We start from the raw sequence: 19,617 nt of genomic DNA, 5'->3' as shown, positions 1-19,617 counted from the left end.
GGTTTGTGAGGTACTTGTAAAATGACATCCTGTTAATTTAAGGCTCCTTATGATAGTTTTCAGTTAGTTTATTTGTCTGGGAACCTTATTTGTGGCCTCCAGGGTGACAGTCGGGTTTCGTCTAAGGATGTGGTATCCTTTGTTCAAAAACTCAGACAAGGAGAGGAAGGCAGCCTTCCAGGTTAGGGTTGAGAGGACAATGCCAGGTCAGTGCCCAGCAGGACAGACTCCTATTACTGTCCCTATCCTGTCTTCAGATCTGAGCCAGTGCCCAGCTGGCTCAGACCCACCCATTCCCAGCAGAAGGGCATGACCTCTAGCCTGTTTTGCAGGTCACACTGAGAGGTACTGAAGAGCAGAGAGTAACCAATACATGGCAGTCACAGATGGTTCTGCTACCAATGCATCCTAAAGTTTAAAGTGACTTAGACATGATTGTTCTGGCTAAACCTTACACATCCCAGGACACAGTCCATTGGAGGAAGCCAAGGTGGGAGGGAACTCAAGGCAGAAACCTGGAGGCAGGAACCGGAGCAGAGGCCGTGGAGGAGTGCTGCTTACTGGCTTGCACCCGCTCTGGCTTGCTCAACCTTCTTTTTAATACACCCAGGTCCACCTGCCCAAGGCTGGTACTAGGTGGGCTAGCCTTCCTTCATCAATCAGCTATTAAGGAAACGCCACTCAGAGATTCCCACAGGCCACTCTGATGGAGGCAATTCCTCAGTTGAGGCTCCCTCCTCCCAGGTGACTCCAGGTTTGTGTCGCTTATCCTTGATCCTGTGTGTTCCCACCTATACTTCTCTCGAATAACACAAAGCCCCTTAGACCTTCTTCTGCCCCAGACAGAGGACCATGAGGCTCCAAGGAGTGACAGAACTCAGACCCAGTCCTCGTGGGTGAGAAACCCAGGCCTGGGGAAGGAAGATACCTGTCCTCATGGAAAAAAAAAATGCCAGAGATAGTGATTCTGAAGTGCCTGCCATGGATTCAGCTGGACGAGGTCAGAGGACTCATCTTCTCTCTCAGCAGGCTCCCAGGCCTCCCTCTGATAAGCATCTGTTTCAAGGAGGAAGTAAATAACAGAAGCCACTGCAGGAAGCAAAGAGGCTTCTGAGGAGCCGCTGAGGAACACAGGCGGGCAGGCTGGTGATTGAGAGTTTGGGATGGAGGTGGGGGGAGAAGATATGGTTAGAGATAGGGGTCTGAGGATGTAGATTCAGAAGGGTTATGTGGGGTGACAGGGTGTTGGACAGGGCTGAGTGGCAGATATGTTTCTGGAGATAGACTAGGCATGGAGAGGCCAGAACAATGGAAGCAAAGATTCAGGAAAAGCGCAGAACTGATCGCAGGGATGGAGAGAACTGGAAGCCACTGATGGTTAATGGCAACCTGTTTCTAGGAAACGGGGGTTGGAAGAAGCAGCTTTTGGCTAAGAGCACTGGCTGCTCTTCCAGAGGACCTGGGTTCTGTTTCCGACCCACATGGCGGCTCACGCCCATCAGTAACTTCAATTCCAGAGGATTCGATGCCCTCTTCTGGCCTCCACGGACACGAGGCGCACCCACGATCGAAGTACAGACATACATGCAGGGCAAAGCACTCATACACAAATAAAATAAAGATTCAAAAAGAAAAAAAAAACAGGCTCATAGATTAACAGTGAAATTACTGAAGTTTTAGAGAAGAAATGTAGGAGAAAATTTGGGGAGTCTAAAGGCTGGGCAAGCAGTTGTTAGACAAGATTCCCAAAGCATAGGTTATTAAAAAAACAAAACAAATAAACAAAGAACTGGGATCCTCAGAAGTAATGATCTTTGCACCCTGTGGTGCCATGTCAGAGGGTAAAACAACAAGCCACGGGCTTCAAAAATGCCTGTAGAGCCCTGGTCCGACTGGGGACTCCGACCTGGGGTACTGATCACCGCCAGGACAGCACAAAGTCACAGTCGAGTTAGAACAGGCTGAGAGGGATGCTCAGATTTTTTTACCTGACCCTGAGAGCACACTCATAGCAAGCAGATGTGGGAAATAAAACCCAAAACCTGTGTGCAGTGTTCCTAGCTACATACTCAGAGTAACAGGAACAGAATAGAACGCGTACCAGACAACTTAGACATATGGCAACTTGGAGAAAAACATCCAATGTCCCCAAAGTGAGAGACACCTGACCAGCGCTTTCCAAAGCAAAGATGTAGTCGCAGTGAATGTTTTTCGAGGTGCAGAGAAACTGGGCCCCTGCCTACAGCCGATGGGCAAAGGGCATCGCATTCATTCCTGAAAAGTTGGCCAGGTTCCTTAAAAACTAAACATAGGCAGGTGTGGTGATCCACGCCTTTAATCCAAGCACTCAAGAGGCAGAAGCAGACAGATCTCTATGAGTCTGAGGCCAGCTTGGTCTACAGAGTGAGTTCCAGGCCAGCCAGGGATACACAGAAAGACCCTGTGTCAAAACAAACAATAATAACAACAAATGAAACATGTAATCCAGGAACACAGCTCGGTTAGGAAAGTGTTGTCTGAGAATGCATGAGCACCTGGGTTTCATCCCTACCCCCCCATCCCCACCCATATAAAAAGCCAGGCATGGTGGTGCATGCTTTTAATCTCAGCGCTGGGTTTCCCTGACCTGCTAGCCTAGCCTCATTGCTGAGCCCCAGGCCATTCTATAAAGTCCTGGGTGAAATGTAGCATTTGATGCATAGAGCATAAAGCTGGAGACCTGAATGTCCTTGCTAGGTGCAATGTTGGTCAGCTAGTGAGAGGGGGATCAAGCTATGGGTGCCGGCAGCAACTCGGAGGGGGTGCTGGAGAGTATTGTGTCTAATAAGACAAGCCCATCTTGAAGACTGACACACCACAGTCTTGAGGAGACATGACAGATATAAGGGCTAGACAGTGGGTCTCTAGGGGTTAAGGTTGAAGGGAGGAGTGAGACCCCATAATCTGGGGCTAGTAAGGGAGATCCTTGTGTGCTACAGCTGATCTACACATTAATTATGCTGCCTTCTCTAATCCATCATCTGATTAAACTGCATTCAAGTAAGTGAGCATACACACACACACACACACACACGAGTACATGTGTTGTGTGCACTGACTATTGCATCCCTCCAGAGCCCATGTTGAAGTCCTGATGCCAAAGGTGAGGGTATTTTGGAGTAAGTCATTTGGAAGAGTTAGACTGTGGGATGAACTTCCTGTAAATTAGCTTTGTTTAAAGAGATTCAGGACAGCGTATCCCTTTGTCATGTGAGGACACAGCAAGAAGAGCTGGGACCGAGTCAAGCCACACAGCATCTGGATCCTGGACTTTCCAGCTTCCAGAACCACTGGAAACAAAGTCTTCTGAAAAACCCATGGTCATGACACTTTCTTCCGAAGCCCCTGTGACAACTTGTGTAACCAGGGAGACCAGAAGCAGGGAGGTGACTGCTCCTGAGGTCACTCCTTGATTTGATACTGTGTTATTGTCATGTAGGATGCTGCACGGGGCGGGGAGGGAGGAGGGGGTCTGGATGAAGGTGCTATGAGACCTCTGTATTATTTTAGCTACTTCCTGTGAATTTAAGATTATCACCCCCAAAAAGATACAAAGGAGGTGGAGGCAGAAGTGGAAGAAAGGCAGGAGTGGGGGGAGGAGGAGGGGGAGGGGGAGGAAAGGGGGAGGAGGAGGGAGAGGGGGAGGAGGGCGTGAGAGAGGGGGAGGAGGGCGAGGGGGAGAGAGATGAGGAGTCTTTAGTCTGCACAGAGACCAGGAGCAGTAGATACTGAAGCTGCAGAAACCTGTGATGGGTAAGCTCCTTCCAACTGAGTTATGCAGACCTACCAGGCCAGATGTCTGGTGGGGAACATTAACTCATGCCAGCGAAGAAAGGGTGACCCCCAAATATGATACCTGCTGAGAATGGGATGTGACACCCAAGTCCTGAGCAGAGACTTACATGTGGGTGTGCTCTGCCCTGTCCTGTTCTGCTCTGTGCAGCTGTGACCCTGAGAAGAGGGAAGCAGGCTCCTGTCCTACCTACCCTGACTCTCAAACCCAAGTCTGTCTCCCCCCGCCCCCCACCCCCCCACCCCTCATGATCTCCAGCGTGGGAATTAGGGCATCACCCTATGTGATGGCACTTCAGCCAGGGAGGGTCTTCTGGGGCTCCTTGCAGCCCTGGTCCCCAGCAGAAAGAAGTAACTAAACAATCTTGCTTTGCACAGTAGGAGCTGTGTACATCCCACTCTTCCCAAGTTACATGAGGACACAATTTATCTTTAGCCCAAAGCCACCTGCTTGGTAATCTGCTTCAGTGTACCCGATTGATCCCACCCTCCTTACGTTGGCTGGAAACACGGCTGTTTTTATTTAAAGCAGCCAGCAGGCACAGGATACTGGACAGGGCGGCCCAGCGTGTGCCCATCTGGGTGGATGCTGCCCATCTTCCAAAGATGAGTCGGTCCTTTCAGGTCCAAGTTGGTGGGGAACTTGGGTAGCACCTGGATGTGATGTCTGGACCCCAGTCAGGGGCATGCCAAATAGACTTAATCGCGTAAGGTATTTATTCAGTGCTGGGCCACCGAGGCAAGTCTTCCCTCTAGGACTTTGGTCTCTCTTCCAGACCTGTGTTAAAAATCCTGAAAGGGTTTATGGTCAACGCCACTCAAGGCTGGGGAAATGCTGCGTTCAGTAGTGTCTTAATAGATGGCTGTGTGTGGAGAGAAGAGTGTTGCTTTGTGTCTCTGTGCTCACTCAGTCACCCTGATCATTCTTCCATTTCCCCCCACAGCTGATGCGTCGTGCCTACTCAGATCCATGGATCTCTCTTTCCTCTCTTCTTTCTTTTCTCAGGCCTGCTGTGTACCTGGGTGGAAAGTCTCCCCCCCCCACCTCCCCCACGAACTCTCTGCAGAGGTCGGGGTAGGCTGTGATACCCAGGGCGCTACAGACCAGGTTCAGATGAGGAAGAGGCTGGCTGCCACAGTGACCATGGCGGTTTCAGAAAGATGAGGACCCTGGTGTCGGTGGTTGGCCCTTGGCAGGTACCTCCCAGGTGTGGCATATCTGTAGTCTGAGATCCAGAATTCCACAGCATCCCTGGGTCTCCACTGCACAGCTAACCAAACACCTCCACCAAGGGGAGCACGTGAATTGTACTGCCTGATTCACTACATAGTGGTTAAGATCGAACACTTGCCATTTAAATTCTGAACTAGTAGGGAGCAAGCCTAGGGGGTTCATGGATGTTGGACAAAGCACGTGGTCATTTGCTGAGCTGGAAAGAGGAGTATGTATTCAGAGGACAGAATAGGATGTCAAGGGTCTCCCTCTATCAGTACCTATCTTATCACCCTGAGTCGTGTCTCTCACTGAGCCTCAGGCTCTTCACTTGGGTTAGGTTGGACAAGTAATGAACTCCCTGGATCCCACTCCCAGCTCCTTGGTGCTGGAGTTGAGCATGTGTGGCCATGCCAAGCTTTTCCCATTCGTGTGGGTTCAGGAGATTCAGTCTCTGATCCTCAGGCTTGTACGGCAAGGGCCTTACCCACTAAGCCACCTTCCCCACGTCCCTTCACCTTTTGACTCTTTCAATTTCAGACAGGCTCTCACTGAGTCCTCCAGACTGGACTTGAACTCACTCTGTCACACAGACTAGCCTGAATGCGGGGATCCTCCTGTTCCAACCTCTCAAGTCACTGAGACTGCAGTAGAGAATGCATATGATTCTCATCGGGCCTGGCCCGTTTACGCCACTTTAGAGGGTAGAATTCGGTGGCGTGAATATCTTCGCATCGTTGTGCAACCCTCGGGGACATCCAGCTCCGATTTCTTCATCACCACAACACAAAGCTTTTGAGAGGTCACTCGCCATTCCTCCCTGCCATCTGGCAGCTCCCAGTCTTTACCCTGGCTCCAGGGATGCGCCTATTCCGGATACTCCCGGCAGATTAAATGGTGCACCATTTGGTATTTGGGGTCTGGCTTCTCTGTTTGGGCATCAGACTGTTGAGGTTTATCCTTGCAACCAGTGCCAACATTTCATTACTCTTTGTGACTGAGTATCAGTTACTCTAATGTATGGCTAGGCAGGACTTTATTCTTCCTCTTGCTGGGGCTCCCTGGAGTCTGGGGATGCCTTGAGCAGGTCTGCTTCTTCTTCAAGGGTCTTGAAAACAACACTCACATGCAAGAAGGAGGGACTTGGGGTGTCATTCATGGTCCTACTCCTTCTCAAGCCCAGGACAGCTCCTCGAACATCGCCACTCAGTATCTATTTGCTGACTAGTGAATAAGTGAGTGAGTATGACCACTAGACCAAATGAGAGCGTTTGCGTTCTCAGCCCTTAGAGGTACAAGGGGCCACAGCTGCTAGGCTCATAGTCATCTTTGAGGAGAAAACCCCCAAAGCAGCACATAAGAGGCAGGATGTGGCCGCACTGTCGGTTGCAACAACACATGGGTATGATTACACAGGAGTTAATTCGGCTCCGATCACTGCTGTGACAAATTGCCAGACACCCAGTGGCTTAAAACAACACAAAGTGCATTACTTCATAGTCTGAATTCCAGACGCCTGACAGAGTGCCACTGGGCTGACGGGAAGCTGTCGACAGGAGCTGCATCCTCCTGGAAGCTCCAGTAAGAAGGGCTACTTCTCTGTTTTCCCAGTTTCTAGATGCTACCTGGGATGTTTGACTTGGGGCCTCTTCCTGCATCTCCACAGTCAGTTGTGAGGCAGCATCTCTCTGACACACCTTCATTCCGGCTCACTTTCTGACCATGGCTGGGGATGCTAGGGATGTTGGGGATGCTGGGGATGCTGGGGATGCTGGGGATCAGGTTGGGAACTCTGGGATCATTCAGGTTCATCTTCTAGCACTAGGCACACATGAGATGCATAGATATATATGTAGGAAAAAATCCTATGTACAAAATTAATAAACCCATCTCAGGAAAAAAAAAAACCATCAAGACATACTTTGGGCTCCAGACATCCAGTTTTTACCTCTGTCTTCTACATCCATAACTTAACCACAAGTTGTAAAGTCCCTGATGTGAAAGAAGTGGGCCATGGCCGGTCCTTGGGATGGGGGGCATGCCCATTTTTGGTGGGGCAGTCATTCTGAAACCACAGTGGCCCCTCAGCTTTCTACAGACGAGACGATCCCATATGTCCTCCCTAACTCTTGGAGTGAGGAGACTAAAGCAGACAGCACTGAAGCCTGACTTCACATCCCATCCCTTCCTGCCACACTGGCACACACGGCCCCCCTGGAGACTGTTCCCATCCCTTCCTGCCACACTGGCACACACGGCCCCCCTGGAGACTGTTCCTTTAGACCACTTCAGTGCTTTCTCTTCCTCCTCTTCCCACAACTGAGGGGCAATCTCCAGAAAATGGAGCTAGGAAGTGGACTCTGGAATCCCCATGGCTGTATATCTCTGGAGCTCATAGAGCCTCTGGGATGCCCCGGGGATCTGGAAAATGCAGTTTAATCAATCAATCAATCAATCAATCAATCAATCAATCAATCAACCAGCCAGTCAGTCAGTCAGAGAGTGTGTGTGTATGTGGAGAGAACATAACACATTTGGGCATTCTTGGCTTTCTACCTTGTTGAAGGGGGTCTCTCTTGTTGAAGGGGGTCTCTTTTGTTGAGAGGTCTCTCTTACTGAGGGGGGTCTCTGCTGAGATAAGGTCTTTCTTGTGGCTGTTCTGCTGTGTACTCTAGGCTACTCAGCCTCTGAGATTCCAGGCAATGCTCCTGTCTCCATCTCCCATCTTGCTGTAGGACTTCTGGAATTACAGGTGTGTGCCACCACATCTGGCTTTTTCCTTGGTCTCTGGAGATCAAATTCAAGTGAGGCTTGTGCTGTTTGCCTTTTTACCCAATGAGCAATCTCATCACCCCTAGGACACACTTAAAATTCCAATGAGCCCTGAAGCTGGGACTTGCAATTATCTTAATGATTAATTTGAAAGTTTTTGAAATAGACGTTCTTATTTAAAAAAAAAAAAACAGACAAAGGAGATGTGGGGGCTTCACAGGTGTGGTTGTATGTGGTGGTGGTGATGATGGGTACACTGGGGATGTGACTATGTATAGGGTCTTTGTCCACCATGTCTGTATGGTCAGGTACCACCTTCCTTATGCCCTTTATCAAGTGAGCTGAGCCTAGGAAGGAAAAACTCAGATGGTGCATCGTAACACTCAAGTGCCACCAAGGTGCAAGATGTATCTATTATCCACGTGCTATAGGCACATATACAACAGCGTCCCTAGATGCCTACCAGAAGCTAAGAGGACAGTGTTGCTTCACCTAGCTCAAGACAGGGATGGGGCACTCTCCCAGATCGGTGAGCCTTGGCCACCTGTATCAAGATGCAATTTTTCCATCCTTGCTGAGACCTTCTCTCCTTGGGGCTCTATTAGGGAATCTCAATGATCAAACCAAGAGACTTGAGGCACCCTGAAGGGAAGATAGGAGCAGGAAAAATGCCACTTGGTAATTTGCCTTTCGGGGTTCCAATGGCACCTCTCAGGAACTGGATTCTCAGAGCACAAGACATGCCATATACCAATAGCTGTGGCCTTGGCTGCCTGTGTACAGCCACAGTGGGAGCTCAAAACACTGGAACCAGGGACACAAAATGCTAGCTCCAAGCCTGGAAGAGAGGGCCAGGAAGAAGAGTCAGAGCCTTAGGTATACTTTTGCCTGCTAAACTTTTAGGAAGCATGGAGAGAGGATGTGCATCAGGTCCAGGCAGGCTCCTTTGGGACATTCTCATCAGACTGGACTGGTAAGGATCCTCCCAGCTCCTGGTGATCTGCATTGTAGAAAGGATAGAATACACCTGCCTTTATAGGAAAGTATTCATTCATTCATTCATCCATCCATCCATTCATTCATTCATTCATTCACCCAAGAAATGTGTATTGTACTGAGGAAGAATCTTCAGCATGTGGAGGGTCCTGGGTTTGATCCCAGATATCAAAAGGAAAAGAAGAGACAAGAAAAGGGAGAACGTATTGAACATTAAGCATCATGCCAGCCTTAAGGGATGAAAAATCAAACATTGTCTCCTGCAGTCTTGCAGCTGTGGCCTTAGGGAAGCAGGCAGGTGGGCACAGTGTAGCCCGAGATAAGGTTTTTTTCCCCCTGCTGATTTTTTTCATTTGTTCATCAAGTGTCTCTTGTGAACTACTTACGCCTCAGAAACCAACTAGGATTCTACCTGAAGCCCCTGACATACAAGCCACAGTCTGTGGAGTGGCTAGTGGACACAAATCTCTGAATAGCTGGGGAAACAGTTAGTTTGTTGATAAGAGATGATGTATTATCCCCTTTGACCCAAGTGGTTTATTGGAAACTTTGTAGTTAGCAGACAGTGTTGGATACAGTCCCCTATTAGCAGATACAATGTATTCATCTTGTATCCATCCTCTTCTCAACTGTATGTGGGTGGGGGACCAGAGGCTGTTCTCCCTGGAAACCATGACTTGATCTCTGGCTGTAGAAAACTCACAGCTAGTTGGGAGAAAGAAAGCAACATTTCATAGTTCACTCAACCCCACCCCACCCCACCCCCACTCCCACCCAAAGTAAATGTTCTGAGCTCCTGTGTACGATGCGCTGGACTTTTCTCCACCAATTACCTGCTAATTGAATGACTCCTTGTGACCTTCCGTTTCCTTTGCCTGACAGTGACAGAGTTGGAGAGGTCTTTGCTTTCTAGACAGGTGAAGAATAACCCAGAGAAAAAGAGCAGGCAGAACTGGGTTACACGGGACACCCTGGAGGAGCTAGTTTACTGGCTAGCAGTGTTCACAAGAAGGTCTTTGCTGCTTTTATGCTGGTTACCATCATAATCTTTTCAGGACACTCTCTGTTGCATTTGGCTCCTGAAGTGATTAAATAACTTGGTCCTTTCAGGATGCTGGACCACCAGGGCAATTGATTCATTCTTTACTTAAAGTTTTCAGTACAGATTTTCTCCATTTCTAGGTAGAGGTGGGAAGGCTTGGAGGCGTACATCCTTAGGTTCAGCTACTTGGGAGGCTGATCAAGGAGGATCATAAGTTCAAGGTTAGCCTGGGATATAGAGGGAGACCCCGTCTCTCAAAAGCTGAGAATTGTGCCTGCTGACAGAAGATCTGACTAGAACGTGCAAAACCATGGGTTTGAGCCATGGCACTTTAAAATCAAGTGGAGGTCTAGGAGGAGGGAGGAAGGAGATGGAAAGTTAAGAGGTGGGGAGAAGAGTGCTCCAAGGTAAGACCAGGCACTGGGTGTGTTCTCTACAGGTGCCAAGGGACATGCTCCTCGGAAAACTGCACTCAGTTTTTGTGATTCATTCAGGAGCAAGACTTGCCATAATCTCTGCATCCCTGAGTCTAGATCCAGCTTCTCAGCGCTCACTGGCTATCCTGAGATCCTCAACTGCGTCTGGGCTTACCAGGTCCACAAAGAAGCACAGCTAACCTCTAAGCCCACTCTTTCTCATGTTCCCTTTCTTCTTTCTTGACCCCTCCACTGTGCCCTGGGTGACTTTGGCAACTTCTTGGCAGGGTATGGTCATCCTTAGCCACAGCCCAAAGTGTAAACCTGAGAGCCAACTTTTCTGTCTTTCTAATGGGGTCAAGATGTCACCCACTCCTTCTCAGAAATGTACCCCATCTCTCTGTTTAGACTGCAGCTAGACTTAGTGGCCAACTGTCCATGCAGTCAGTGCTAAGGGTTGTAGCAGAGTGAGTGGTGGGGTGTGTAGGCGCTCACAGCTTGGCTGTATGCTTCACAAGGGTGTGTGTGCACTTCTGCTGGTCCCAGAATATGCCACAAAGTCCCCTGTGTCCTGGGCTGCTGGCCTAGGAGGAAAAGGACATCTGCATCATAGTGTGTGTCACAGTTATGCTTCCTCGCTGTGATGTGATGACTATTTTAACTAAGACACAGATAGTTCGTGTTCACATTTACCCACTTGTCTGCAAGATGTTCTGTAGTATTTAATTTATTTACATATCTATCTCTCCCTTCTTCTCTTTCTCTGTCCCTCTCTTCCTCCTTTCTCCCCTCCCTCCCTCCTCCTCCCTCTCTGTCTTTGAATATCTCTGTGTGTGTGTGTGTGTGTTGTGTGCACACACATGTGGAAGGCATGTGTCTTTGTGTGCATGTATAAGTGTGTGCATGCACATTTGTGAACACAAGCTTGGAGGCCAGACATCAACCTTGAACATTGTTCTCAGGAATCATTCATGTTGCTTGTGAGCATGGAGCCCACTGATTTAGTCAGGCTGCTGGTTGGCGAGCCCTAGGGATTTTCTCACTCCTGCAGGGCAGGCATTACAAGGGTGTTTGCCACCAGAGCTCTACTTTTCGAATGGGTTCTAAGGATGGAAACAAGTTTTCATTCATGCATGAATGTGTCCCTAGAGTAATCTCTTTTGCAGTGCGACTGAGCTTTTCAGTGAGCTGTGATGAAGACCACAAGACCCTCTGTTCCTATGCACATGGGCTTTCTGGCCTGCTCCACAGGCCTCATGGTGACCTTGGGGTTCTTTTGGCTGCCATGCCATTCCCCCTCTACCCCTTCTTCTTCTGATCCCTGAGACTGATCAAGTCAGAGGCCACAGAGGTTTCTTGTTCTGCCTTTGCCTTTCCCCGGGTCTAGAAGCAGTGAGGGAAAATCCCACTGTCCAAGGCCTGCCTCAGGGGAGTGTGAACCACTCTCTCCTGTCCTCCATGAGCAACCCTGACCTGACAATACCCTGCTAGACTGGGAACTCTTTGTGGAGGCCATGGTGGGGTTAGGAGACAGAGAGAGCATCAGAGTGTGCCTCGGGGTCTACCAGGTTCTGTGGGTGTGTCAGTAGACACAGGAGATGGCCATCTGTCCTGCTGTGCACCTCTCAGCAGGACAAGCTCCTCCCATCCATCTTCTTTCCACACGTGTGCTGGCTGCATGCAAGTGCATAGGCTCACCACTCCAGGTCTGGGGTCTCGAACTCAGGCAGCTGCCCTAGGATGTAACCACCAGTTGGACTTTTTTCCTATTGGCATGGGGGGTGCAGAGATATGGGGTTACTTGAAGGACCTGGAGCAACACCCAGGAGGTAAGATCTAAGATTCACTAAGGAGGCAGGGACCCTGGAGTGCTCTTTAAGCCTTCCCTATTTGGACCTAATAGAAGGGAATATCCACACCAAACACCTGAGGGGCCAGCTCCTCCCACACAACAGATGGCCAGGGTCTGAACTGACACTCCCTCTCATTTGGATGGCCTTGCAGGCTGAGGTCACCTGCAGGATCCAGGCAATGGGCTCTCCAGTCCCTTTAGACCCAACAACCTGAGAAAGGAGTTTTGCCCTGAGCAGAGGCAAGCCCTACAACAAGGGAAGATAAGCTTAGCATCACTGTCAGATCTAACAAATAACAATTCAGATCACCAGTTAGTGTGGGTTCTAGTGTTTGGTGTTAGCATGTTCCAGACATGTAGCATGTTCCAAACATGACTGCTTATCAGGAAGTTGCGTATAACTGGACACCTGACATGCCACTCAGGAATCTGGGAGGGCGGCTGGGTTCTGACCAGCCATTGAAAACTCTCCCTACCTGTTGACCCCCATCCTCTGTTGCATCTCTGACCATGAGGGTCCCTCCACTTCTCCCTGCCAAGCTCTTTGCTCCCAAAGCTCTCTCCCCCCCAATGACCCTGACAATGTGACCCATTGGGTGGGAATTAGCCTTTAGCTCCCCCCCACACACACACATGGTGTGTTCCTGCTTCTGGAAATCCTGGAGGCTTCAGTTTGGGTTCCCCCCTCTAGTTCACCTCAGTGCTAGAGGAGGCCTGAGGGTGTCCTTCCATGGGGGAACTCTGAGAGCTCATTTGACACAGCTCCTGGGTCCTTACCATCAGACCCTGAAGTGCTAAGCTCACAAGATGTTGCTTCCTAGCTCTGACACCCCTCAGGAAGTGACTGAGAACTATTGCCAGGGCATGACCTAGCAGAGGCCACCAAGAGCTGGTGGCAGAGCAGAGGTATCTTCAGGTGGGGGACTTTGGGGTGCTGGCCATTCTCTTTGAGCTCCTGGTGGTATGGTACCAAAGGCAGCCCCTCTCTCCCCTAGGCAGGGTGGACTGTCCGTTTGCAAGCTGACCAAAACTCCGTGGGTCTGGAGGGCTCAGGCCAGAAAGGTTTTCTTTTTCCCAGAGGGTAAATGCGCTCCTGCCTGGGTGGTAAGTGGAGCCCTGTGATTGGTTTACCATCTACTCTAGCCCCAGGCCCTTGGGCACGGAGGACGGCCACTGGGGGGCAGTGCTAGCCAGGAGACCTGGCAGGGATCCACCCTCCTCCCGCCAGAGGCCCTGCGGCAGGGAGCTGTTTATACCAGACCCTTACTCACAGTGAGTGAGGATCAAGGTAGTTCTGGCCTCTGGGCTTTCTCCTAATGTCCAGAACCACATCCATCTGGACTCCCCCCCTCCATCTCCTTCTCTCCCAACACACACACACACACACACACCACCCTCCATACAGGCTCAGATTAATTTACCCAGCCTGCTGACAGTACTTCTCCACCTCCAAAACTGAGCCCAGTGTCCACTGCCGCTTTGAGGGTGCTCCACATTCCAACAAGGTCGCTCAGCCTCAGCTTTGGCCCTGGGATGGGTTATGCTGCACTGACTGTCTGTCCCCTTGCTAGACTGCAGTGCCAGGAAGTCTTCCATCCTAGCCAGTCCCAGTACCCATTTTACAAATGGCAAAACTGAGGCCCTGAGACAGGTAGTGACTTACCCAGGGACACACAGAAAATTAGGAACAGTCTCCCTGTTCTTCCTCTACGCCCCTTCTGCATATACACTGGGTGGCACTCAAATCATGGAGACCTTAGGCGGCCCACCCCTGCATCAATGTCCCCCATGTCCTTCCCCTGCAGATTTCAGACCTTCTAGGGCCAATGCCTAACACTCTCCTGTGTCTTGTACTTAGCTCACAGTGGGCCTCACTGCAGGCAGGGCTCTTCTGTGGAATGGGGCATGCCTGAACCCTTGAGAGTCTGCAGGGAGAGAATGTATGCAAATTCCTGGAGAGTTCCAGGTGTTTAGGCATGAGGACCCAGTGGCCATCTATCTGCATTCAGAGTCTCCCTACCCTGTCCCAAGGTCCCTGGTGCTAGCCCACTGAAGCTCCCGTTCTAGACGCCCCGCTCCCCAGCCTGATACCATAGATCCGCCTGGCAGAAGGCTCACCTGGGCTCTGAGATACTGCCCCCTGTCTTCTTCAGTATTCAGTCCCAGGCAGGGTGGGCTCAGAGAGAAGAGATGCCCTGTGGCTTGGCACACACAGAAGGGACAGGGTGGAACATGTGGGTGGCCTGTGGCTTTCCTTAGGAAGTGCCCACCTGTCTGCTGTTGCAAACAATCACACACACACACACACACACACACACAGAGAGAGAGAGAGAGAGAGAGAGAGAGAGGAACAAGCCATGTGAGGGAAGGCGGCAGCAAAAAGGGGTGTTGGGGGAGACATTCCTGAGGAGGCCCAGCAGTCATTACACATCAGTAGCTGGGTTTTTTTTGTTTTGTTTTGTTTTGTTTTTTGCCTCAGCTCCTCGGAGAGCTCCTCCGCGTGTCTCCTGGGCTTTGCCAGCTACTCTGAAGCTGCCAAGGTTTTCTGACATGGAAGCACAACTCTCCATGAGCTATTTCCCATGAGTCTCAGAGCAAGCCAGGGGCAACAACAAGAGCAATAGCATGGACGTACCAAGGCCACTGTCCCTGTCCCCTTATGCTGCCTGTACAGCTGCCCTACCCTCTACTGCTTGTGTGTGTGTGTGTGTTCATGTTTGTATGTTCATGTGTTTGTGTGTGTGTGCATGCTCAGGTTTGTATGTTCATGTGTTTGTGTGTGTGTGCATATTCATGTGTGTATGTTCATGTATGTATGTGTTCATGTGTTTGTGTGTTTATGTGTATGTATGTGTGTGTGTGGGTCAGAGGTCAATGTCAAATGCTTTCTCAGTCACTTTCCCCCCTTAATTTTGGAGACAAGGGTCTCTCATTGGCCTGGAGCTCCCAGGTCCGCTAGCCTAGCTGGCTGGTGAGCCCCCAGGATCCTCTTGTTTCCTCTGCTGGGGTGGCAGGTACACACTGCCTGGCTTCTTACAGCTTTCAGATCCTCAAGCTTGTGTGGCCTGCACTTCACCAATTCAGCCACCTCCAGGCCCCAAGTCTTGTTTTGAACAGTTCTTTTTCAAAGCCTCCTCACAAGCCGGCTTCCTCTGTGTGCTTGGTGGCTTCCGCCCAGAAGTCTGGCCACAGTGTTTACTGCCCTGTGGGGTGGCCTGGAGGGCTGGCGTGGGGTGGTGTTTCCCACATTGCTGAGAAGTTTGGTGGGCAGAACACCCAGCTGCCCAGAGTTTCCATCTTAGTTCAGCCAGGACAGCAGACACACAGTCAATGGTGATAACTCAACCCATGTTTACCTGGAATCTTCCACGTGGGAGGCAATGACCTCGCTTGGAACCTGAGGATGGATTCAGTGTGGATGTTCTGGGCTGGAGGAATAAAGAGCACCACCTTTGAGCAGGCCAGACCACCATCGTGCTATATGACCAATGAACGATCTCTGTCTTCACTTGGCTTCCAAGTCACCCCCAAGAAAATGCCAGGGCCAGGTGCCACTTAGGACCTGAAATCCCACCTTCTGAGTCAGAAGTTCCATCCTGGAAGGGAGGTTCCTGTGTGTCCCTAAGAGGACAGAGTTGTCCTAAGGCCTTCGAGGTCAGGAAGGTTGTAGGTGTGAACCGGGATGGGAATGGAGGTCAAGGGAGCCGTAAACGTTGCGTTTTGGGCTGGCGGTCTGTCCACATGGGACCTGGGGGATGTGGCTGCATCTGTTTCATAGCTGGTATATGTTAGCCATTACTGAAGCCCAGCATTACTCTGAGAAGGTGTGGAGAGCCTTTGGGGGCCACTTGGCAGGAATCTGACATCGGCCATGGACGGGGAATTGGGCATCAGGCAGGAACCTGACATTTGGCCATGACAAGGAAGTAAGTTCAGGCAAGAATCTGATTTTAGGGTGGAGCAAAGAAGTAGGCTTCAGGCATGATTATGACTTTGGGCTAGGATGGTGTACTGGCTAGTTTTGTGTCAACTTGACACAGCTGGAGTTATCACAGAGAAAGGAGCTTCAGTTGAGGAAATGCCTCCATGAGATCTGGCTGTGGGGCATTTTCTCAATTAGTGATCAAGGGGGAAAGGCCCCTTGTAGGTGGGACCATCTCTGGCCTGGTAGTCTTGGGTTCTATAAGAGAGCAGGCTGAGCAAGCCAGGGGAAGCAAGCCAGTAAAGAATATCCCTCCATGGCCTCTGCATCAGCTCCTGCTCCTTGACCTTTTTGAGTTCCAGTCCTGACTTCCTTTGGTGATGAACAGCAGCATGGAAGTGTAAGCCGAATAAACCCTTTCTTCCCCAACTTGCTTCTTGGTCACGATGTTTGTGCAGGAATAGAAACCCTGACTAAGACAGACGGGGAAGTAGGCTCAGTTATCTCGATGATCCTGATATGCTCTTAGAAACAGTGGTTGAGGGCGTGGTCACAAGATTTTGTTTATTGTCTTGTTTGTTCCTTGACTATTTGTGTTTATTGTCTTGCTTGTTCTCCATTGTACTGCCCGCCCTTCATACTTGCATGTAATTAAAATCAGATTGGGAAAAAATAAGCCTGTCTCAGCCTCAGAACCTGCTGGGGTCCTGCTACAGTTTTGTCTAATTGTCTTTTTTTTTAATCCTCACTCCCAGGCTGGAGAACCTGTTGACTGACTGAGTGTGCTTGGTCAGAAGGTCTGCCTTGGTCTCCAGGGAGGACTCAGCAGAAATGAGTGAACTACAATGTTCCAGCATTCCCAGAGAGCAAATGTGTGGGGGAAGAAGAGCTGAGTGACAGGAAGAAGCGCACAGATGCAGGCCAGTGGCTTTGATTGGCATTTTTAATTTGTCTCTGAGACTCCTGACCACCAAAGCAAAAGTGGAAAAGCCATCAGTACCCATGGTTGCCTTGGCTGTTCCTTGCATACTGTTCCTGTCAGGGCACTCGGGGAATCTGTGGTACTCCAGGGGAAAGTGGACAGGCTGCGTTCTCCATCCTGGAGACAACTGTCCCGTGTCTGAGTGGATCTGCTTCTCTGCACAGCTTCATTAGGGGACGGCTCCGTCAGAGACAGTGGTCATCCGGTGCTCTAGAAAGCACAAAACCTTCCCAGCCTGGGCCCTGGGAGATGAGTTCCCGTCCCAAAAGCTCCCTGGAGACAGAAAGCTAAGATGGACGAGATCTTCAATAGTGGCTGGAGGGCAAGATAAGTCTTGTGAAACGGCTTCTCAGGAGAGTCCTCAGTGAGAGCCAAGGGCACCCTTCCAATCCACAGAACTTCCCCTTGGGAAGACAGAGGGTTTCCCACTGCCCATTTGGGGGATGTGGAGGGAGGAGTGGTCATATTGCTTACAAGGTATGGTGGGCACTAGAGCCAGGCCCTGGCAGGAGATTTATGCTCAAGGTTCAGTTCACCTTCCCATGCTTTCTCTCTGAGCCTCCCCCCCACCCCGCCCGCCCCCCAATGGCAAAGGCAGAACACAGAGTACAGTATCCTCCTCTATGGTGATGCAGCAGTCTCAAGGGCTAAACCAGTCTGCCTCCATCATGTTCTTAAAAGCCATCCCGAAAGTAAAAACAAGTTAGGCTCATTCCTGTTCGTGATTAAACCTCTGTTACTCAAGAATTGGGCTATGCCCCACCTGGATCCTTAGCTACAAATGATTCTGTACTGCCTGTCTCAGGAAATGACAGCCTCGTCTTTGTTTCTAAAGGTTGTTATGAACCACCTGTTGTTATGACTACAGAGTTCTCATCGCCTTGCTATGTTCTGCTCCCGTAATCCTGCCTATTTTGCCTGCTAAATCCCCCATTTGGAACCCCCCTACCCCAGAGCTATAAACCCCCTATCTTCCCTAGGTCCAGTGTTGATCTCTGGAACCCTGCCTTTAGAGGGGAGACAGCCCGTGTACATGAATTTAAAAGCTTGCTTTAATGAATTTGGCCATGATGATTTAGGTTGGTGATCTTTCTCCTCAAAGCTTTGGGATTAACACAGGTCTTGTGCCTCTGACCTTGCAGGTTAGGCTGTGGCTCTTGGCTCCTGGACAACAGATGACAACAGCGCTGGGTGCCAGATGCCCAGAGTGCTGGGTGCCGATGTGGCTTAATTGAACTGGGGTTTAATGAGAAGGACCCCAAGTCCCTGACCTTCAGACAGGCCTCGTGGAATTCCTCCCTGCCTTTTGGGAGAGATTTTCAGGGGTGCATCTAAAGTAACAGAGTCCACTGTCACTCAGGGAAGAGGCTCATGTGCACATATCCCCACGCAAGCAGAATTCTCCTATCCCTGCCAAACCCTTCCTGGGTATGGGTATTCCCTCATCTATACACCCACACCTCTGCCCGGGCAGGAGTAGCCATACGTGATGCCAAGAAGGTAGAAGCAGGTGACCCAGGTCAGGCAGCAGTAGGCCTTAGACAGTCTGGGGCTCATTGTCTAGAGCAGAGGCATACCAAATAGGATGGGAGAGCCACCCAAGTGTGGTCCTTTCTTGTTACCTATCAAGGATTAGTGTTAGGGGGTTCCCCTGAGAGCACCATCCTGGCAGGAGATGGCCAGTGTTTGTGATGGACTTTTGTAGATAACTTCCCTTACTTGAATTCTCTAGGCTACTGAGATTTAAACTACTGAGGCCTAGTGTGTGAATGGTGCCAGAATGGTCAATAAACCCCATCTCGTAGAACAGGAAGATAAGAAGAAAGTCTGCATGTATGAAATTTTTAAAAATGACAGCTGACGGGCTGGAGAGATGGCTCAGAGGTTAAGAGCACTGACTGCTCTTCCAGAGGTCCTGAGTTCAATTCCCAGCAACCACATGGTGGCTCACAACTATCTGTAATGGGGTCTGATGCCCTCTTCTGGTGTGTCTGAAGACAGGAATGCTGTACTCGTATACATTAAGTAAATCTTTTTTTTTTTTTTTTTTTTTTTTTTTTTTAATGGCAGCTGACATATAACATTTTTAGAAATGGCAGCCAGGTGGTAGTGGTAGCAGTACCCATCTTTATTCTTAGCCCTAGGGAGGCCGAGGCAAGTGGATCTCTAAGTTTGAGACCAACCTGGTCTACATAGTGAGTTCCAGGACAGCCAGGGCTACACAGATAAACCCTGTCCAGAAGAACAAAGACAAACAAACAAATGTTCTACTTAGTTGGTCCATTTTGTTTGTTTGTTTGTTTTTGTTTTTAATGTAGGCACTGGGGAGATGGCTCAGCATTTGAAAACACTTGTTCTTGTAGAAGACCCAGGTTCAGTTCTTAACACCATATGGTGGCTCACAACTGCCTGCAACTCCGGTTCCAGGGAATCTAGCGCCCTCTTCTGGCCTCCATGGGCACCTGCAACGTGTAGTGGCACATATATACATAAATACCTTTTTAAAGTTAAGACTATGCAGACTTGGAGGGTCAGCTGAATACTTGAAGAAAGTAAGGAGCTATATAGAGAAGGTCCCCTCACTGCCAGAG

At 50.0% G+C, this 19,617-nt stretch overlaps 1 long non-coding RNA gene across 1 annotated transcript; it reads left to right on the top strand.

The window, feature by feature from the left end:
• The first annotated feature begins 4,077 nt into the window (after positions 1–4,077).
• LOC147001325 (uncharacterized) lies at positions 4,078–5,956 on the top strand. Its single transcript, XR_015045287.1, has 2 exons — positions 4,078–5,028; positions 5,585–5,956. It is a non-coding gene; the product is annotated as an uncharacterized LOC147001325 (long non-coding RNA).
• Positions 5,957–19,617: the final 13,661 nt, after the last annotated feature.

The sequence above is a fragment of the Mus caroli genome, unplaced genomic scaffold, assembly GCF_978045245.1.
Source record: "Mus caroli unplaced genomic scaffold, Mus_caroli_1 scaffold_14, whole genome shotgun sequence".
Classification (NCBI taxonomy): Eukaryota; Metazoa; Chordata; class Mammalia; order Rodentia; family Muridae; genus Mus; species Mus caroli.
Note: the sequence above shows the minus strand (reverse complement) of the source record. Positions and strands in the feature narration are given on the sequence as shown.